This window comes from Macaca fascicularis, chromosome 1 (genome assembly GCF_037993035.2).
Source record: "Macaca fascicularis isolate 582-1 chromosome 1, T2T-MFA8v1.1".
Taxonomy (NCBI): domain Eukaryota; kingdom Metazoa; phylum Chordata; class Mammalia; order Primates; family Cercopithecidae; genus Macaca; species Macaca fascicularis.
In genome coordinates, this window is record NC_088375.1 from 86,468,571 (window position 1) to 86,474,879 (window position 6,309).

Genomic DNA, 6,309 nt, shown 5'->3' on the forward strand with positions numbered 1-6,309 from the left:
TATTGAGAATAATCACAATGATTGCAACTGCAAACCCTCCCCTATGCGGCCCCTGCTCTAAATGCTACTTTGTTGGTCACTGCAGCACTCTTTCAGGATGGTATCAGCACTCCCAGTAGACAGAGTGGCTCAGGGCTCACACCAGGTCCCTCAGCCCACACCCATCAGACTTGGGGTTCAAGCTCAGATCTGTCCGTTTTCAAGAGAGAGTCCAACCAGCCTGCCCAAAATCAGCCAGTGAAGACTAACCAAGGGATTGCTAGGAGACAGATGGTCTCACTGGCTAGATCATAATCAGGCAATTCCAGAGTGAGGATCCTCATCGGCCATCCCATTCCTACTGTGTTTGAGGACACATGGATGAAGCCTCGGCTCAGGGCTTCGTGTTAGGGTCCTGGGTTTGGAGGGTGGGCAGGATGTGCCTTGTCGGGGCTCCCTGCTCACCTCTCATGGCTCAACCTCGTTGCTGCTGGTGGGTCGCCTCTGCTCCTTTTCTCTTCGCTCCCTCTCTTCTTCCAGCAATGCTTTGTTCTTTTCCCTTTGACATTTCCAGAAGATGAGGATGCCTCCAGCTATTATGAGTCCCACTGCAACAAGGAACAGAGGCAGAGCCGCTTTCCATGCCATGAACTGGGAGCTTCTGGAGAAGGTAGCTAGAGAAGATTCCCAGAAGCCAGGAATATTGGGGTGAGAGAGTGTCTGTGTTCTGAGGTCAAACTCGCTAAAGGGTTCACGAGTCCAGGGACATGATATTTGCAAATTACTGTGAAATAGTTTCCAAAATAGTATGTATTTGCACACGTGGTGCTAGGAACTGAATGTCTGTGTCCCCCAAAGTTCCCAAGCTGAAATCCCAAACCCTACGGTGATGATGTTGCGAGGTGATGAGGTCATGAGGGTAGAGCCCCCATAATGGATATGATGGGAATGGTGCCTTTATAAAGGGGAGAGCCTATAGAGCTCCCGTACCCTTTCCACCATGTGAGGACACAGTGAGAAGGCGCTGTCTATGAACCAGGAAGCACCCTCCCCAGACACCAAATCTGCCACGCCTTTATCTTGAACTTCCCAGCTTACAAAACTGCGGTCAATAACTATCTCTTGTTTCTAAGCCACCTGGTCTGTGATATTTTGTTATAGGCACACAAATGGAGTAAGACAGTTGGGTATAGATATATGCATAGGAAGTAGATATTAGATATCTATTTGTAGATAAAGAGAGAAGTGATAAAAAGAAATTTCACAACGAGGTAGAAATGTGGTGAATCTGAGTAAAGGATGCACAGACAACTTCTCTATTAATCTTGCAAATTTTCTGTAAGTTTGACATCATTTAGAAAAGTAAAAGTGAAAGTTTTTGTGAAAAGGTAAATTTGGAAACAACCAAGATATTTTTTAGTAGGTGAATGGATCAATAAACAGTGGTCCATCCAGATTCTGGAACATTATTCGTTTCAAAAAAGAAACAAGTTATTAAGGTATGAAAAGACATGGAGGAAACCTAAACGCCTACCACAAAGTGAGGGAAGCCAGTGTGAAGGGGCTACAGAGGCACAATTCCAACTACAGGACATTCCAGAATGCCTGGAAACTATGGAGACAGTGAAAACATCAGTGGTGGCCAGGAGTTAGGGGAGAAGGATGAATGAGCGGAGCACAGAGGATTAAGGGCAGTGACATTATTTTGTATGATACTATAATGACAGATATGTGGTGTTATATATTTTTCTAGAACCATGGGACGCCATGCCAAGAGTGAGCCCACATGGAGACTGCGTACTCTGGGTGCCGACGGCATTGTCAACGGAGGTTCATCAATCATGGTGGACATTCCTTCTGGTGCAGGGTTTTTTTGCTGGGGGAAGTTGTGCAAGGGGGTTAGGGGAATATGGGAACTCTCTGGACTTTCTACTAAAATTTGTTGTGACCCTAAAACTGCTTTAAAAAATAAAGCCTATTTTTAAAAACCCTAAAAACCATTGATATTAGGGTGTACATTTCTTGTTCCCCCAAAGGCAAGGCTCTCTCCAGTGTCCCTGCATCCTTATCTCTGTTCCTCTTCCGTAATCAGCACCCAAACAGTGCACCTTCCAGGACGCCCCAGCCAGGTGAGGACAGGGACCTGCTGCCCGTTCCCTCTTGCCACAAGCCCCACAGCTGTCTCTTAATGTCTCCAGTGTCCAGGGCCACGGAATCTTGTGCTCACTGATTGTGAGGACAGAACTGAACAGAGGACTCACCGGGCAGGTGACTTTCAGCCACCTTCCTCCTCTCAGGGAGGAGAGGGCTGGAGATGGAGCAAGAGAGACCCTCCACAGCCCTGTCCCAGAGCATCAAGCTGGATGTCACAGCCCAGAGACCCATGGTGGCCGAGGCTGAGAGATTGGTCACAGCAGGCCTAGCCTGGCCTCTGAAGTCTCGCCATTCCACCCAGGGCTTGGGGAACCAGCCTGCTAATGTGCGCTCTGCCTTGACTCCATCCTGCTGTTCCATCACCTGGATTCTGGGCTCCATGCCCAGCCCTGAAGGAAGAGACAGCGACTTGAATCTTTGCAGCCATGGCTGCTTCTATTTAAAGGAAAAACAAAATCTTGAGGATTTCCAATGTATTTTGGCAATTTCACAAACTGCCTACCCTGTATCACATGCCATCCTTAACAGAGTTGCCCCATTTCCCAGACAAAATAGGGTAAGCAAAACGGAAAAGGCCCAGGAAGATTGAATAAGCATCCTGTGTTGCAGAAGTAGAATTCACGGCACAAGATGGGACCTAGGCTTGTCTGCTTCAAAGCACAAGTTCTGAGTCACTCGGGAAACCTCCTGTATTTCAAGACTCTCTTCTCTCTCGGTCTCTCTGTCTCCTGTCATTATTTCTCTGTCTCTCTCTTCCTCCCCATTTCTGTTGCTTACTCTCTTTCTCATTCTCTTTTACTGTCTCTCTGTCTCTGTCTCTCTCTCTCTTTCTGTTACTGACTCAGTCTCTTTGTCTGTTTCATTCTCTCTGTGTTTCTCTCAATTTCTCATTCTCTCTGTCTCTCTCCATCTCTGTCTCTCCTGTCTTTTATTCTCTGTCTCTGCTTGTCCCTCTCTCTCCATCTCTCTCTCCTCATCTCTATAATTCTGTCATTCTTTCTTCACCTCTCTCTGTCTTTCTCTCCATCTATCTTTCCACCTCTGTCTGTCTGTCCCTGCTTCTCTCTCATTCTATCTCTCCATCTCTGTGTCTCTCTCATTCTCCCTGTCTCTCTCTTTCCCTTCCCTTCCCTTTCCAGTACACTGGTGTAAGGAGGGAAAGGAAGATGAGGAAGGTGACCCTGCCTTCACAGCTGCACTTCCCAGGAGCAGCGCAGGCCAGCATGGCAGCTGCGAGAGTGCACTCTCACCCTCCTGAAAAGCCCTCCACCTGAACATGCTGGGTCCCGAGGCCATGCCTGGAAGTAGGACTGATAGCCAGTTAGCCACTGGCCTCACCTGCCACCTGCACCTGCACAATGGCCTTGCCGAACTTTACACCATCCTTGAAGTGGCAGCAGTATGTCTCGTTGTCAAAGGCTGTGACCCTGTGAATCCTCACCATGGCCTTGCCCCCGGCCACATGGTCACTCACGAAGGTTGTCCTTCCTCTGTACTATGACTTTTGCTCTCTATCCATGTCCATCCCTCTCTCATGCACGTGCACAGCCAGGGAGGCCTGGCACCTGTACCACCTCAGCTCCATGTCCTCGGCACTGATATTGGGGAACAGTTGACACTGTAACTCCACATGTCCCCCAGCCATGGCCAGAATAGGGGCATGAGGCCCAATGACATCAAAGTCAGCTTTCTCTGGGAGACGCAGATCAGAAAGGGCTGGGTTAGCCATGTGTGGGGAGGCCAGGGCACTTTCCCCCTGCCCCTCCCTCATCTTGGAGGCTTTGGGGACCTCTTGAGCCCGAGCTGCTGGGAGATGCTTCAGCTTCCTGCCATGCTGGACACACACCTCCTATGCCAGGGCACCTGCCTCGACTTGCACAAGAGTCTGTCCCACAGTTTTGACAGATGCTGGCCAGTGGGAGCTGCAGGAAGACCAGGGTGACAAAGCAGATGGGCAGGAAGTCCTCTTGATCGCACATCATTGCCATTCCTGCCAGGTCAGAGCTACGCACTGTCACTGGGAGAGGAGCCACCGCCAGGAAGCTAACAGGTGCAGAGGAAAAATGCCATGGAAGAAAAAGAAGAAAAGGTCATTCACTCTCACTCCCAAACAAGTTATTAATGCTATAAATGGAGACACAGCAAGCCTCATGTGCTCCTGTACCCATCTTCTCACGGGTAACACACCTCTCACCCTAGTCCCTCTGTGGAATTCCACAAGGACATCCAGGAGGGAAGGGGTTTGATTTTCTAACCTGCTCATGAAGAGCCGTAGCCCAATCTCTAGCTGGAGACTGTCATGAAACACCAGAATGCTGGAGGAGAAAACCCAGACTCGGATTAAGCAAATTCGAGGTCAGAATGACATCAGGGGATTCCCTTAATATCCCTTGCTTTCCCGCTGTCCCCATGGGGACTTCTATAGTCAGGGGCTGGGGTCTGGGCCCAATCCTCAGAGCTCTTCAGCTGGGATGGGCAGGCCAAGACCCTCATGAGTCTCTTGTGAGCATTTCTTGTAACCTCGGTTTAGAGAGCAGGTATTGGGAAAAAGGTCTGTGGCCTTGGGCGGTTCTTCCCAGCACAGCCATCCATGTTGGGCATTTACGTGTGTTATTAGGGAGTTGTGTGGGCACAGGCTCTTGTCCTATTTGGTTCTTGCCTTCCAGGAAGACCCTGTGGTCCTTCTGCCCCTTGGGGATGGGGAGAGGTTGGAGGAAGCAGAAACACTGAAGAGTGAACAGCATCCTGACCATAGAAAATGCTCACCTGGCACCGAGAGCTGCTGCAGCTTCCTTGGGAAGTCCTGGCAACTTTAGGGGAATTAATTTAGTTTCCTGCCAACTCCAGGTGGGTGTGACCCAGGCCAAACATGCTGTCTCCAGGCGGTGATGTGAAAGGCAGCCTCGACATCTGGCAAAAGCTGCCAACTCCCCCGGTTTCCAGAGATTCTTCCTTTTGTTTTTTTTGCAAAAGTATGTAACTGTGCCTTTTGGGCAGTTGCAGTAGAGGACAAAAAAGGCTTCCCATAGAGTGTGATCCCCAGTGTGGAACGCCCCAGGGCTGGGGAGCAGGAGATACTGCCCGTGGGGAGGAGACAGGCCTCAAGATGGGACCCAGGCCAACTGAAGGAGCTGTGAATGCAGGTAAAGCCTGCAGTTATCTGGCAGTGTGCAGGCCCAGCCTAGCTGGCCCGGGTCCTTCAGGAAAGGTGTTTATGATCATGTCGCAATGGCCTAATTCCCATATTGTCCCGGAGGGATGTTCAGGGCTCATCTTCCCCAGCCTTTCACTGCCCTCCATGGCCGTGGGGTCATGGATGTCTGTTCTCATTGGCAGCCTCCCTGACCCAGCTTAGAACCTTCATGCTGATTTCTTGCACCCAGCGGCCAGGCCCATTCCCTCCTCACCTTCTTGTTTGAAGACTAAAAAGTCTGGGCCTTTTCCTGGGTGGTTTTTGTGAGAAAGGAGTCCTTGCTTTCCTAGAGGGAGGAGCTTTATCTGAACTCTGCAGACAGGTGCTGAGCACTCCCCGTGCCCGCGGGCGGTGGAGGAAATCCAAGTGCCAGGTCCCTCCTATGTCCCTCCTGGGGGAGTGTCCCTTTGGTCAACCAGTTGTTCCCCCTTTTATATGTCAGCATGTAAGAATTATGTTGTCCCCGTGATCTGCTTTTACCAGACAATGATGTGACCTAAAACTCGACTCACTTGTCTTTTTGAAAAAATTAATTGGCCAGGTGTGGTGGCTCACACCTGTAATCCCAGAACTTTGGGAGGCCGAGGCAGGCAGATGGCCTGAGGTCAGGCGTTCAAGACCAGTCTGGCCAACATGGTGAGAACCCATCTCTACTAAAAATACAAAAAAAATTAGCCTGGCATGGTGGCCTGCGCCTGTAATCCCAGATACTTGGGAGGCTGAGGCAGGGGAATTGCTTGAACCAGGGAGGTGGAGGTTGCAGTGAGCCAAGATCATGCTACTGCACTACGGCCTGGGTGACAGAGTGAAACTCTGCCTCAAAAAAAGAAAAAAAAATTAATATATTGTTAAAGACAGGGTCTCATCCTGTCACCCAGGCTGGAGTACAGAGGTGTGATCTCTGCTCACTGCATTCTTGATCTCCCAGACTCAAGCAATCCTCCCATCTCAGCCTCCCAAGTAGCTGGGACCACAGGTGCACC

General features: G+C 50.1%; 1 pseudogene across 1 annotated transcript; it reads right to left on the reverse strand.

Annotated features, from left to right (window-relative positions):
- Positions 1-447: 447 nt before the first annotated feature.
- BTNL10P (Butyrophilin-like protein 10) lies at positions 448-4,129 on the reverse strand (annotated as a pseudogene). The gene is made up of 4 exons (XR_006700458.2): positions 4,037-4,129; positions 3,472-3,825; positions 2,241-2,522; positions 448-653 (listed from the first exon to the last, which is right to left on the reverse strand). The product of XR_006700458.2 is annotated as a Butyrophilin-like protein 10 (transcript).
- Positions 4,130-6,309: the final 2,180 nt, after the last annotated feature.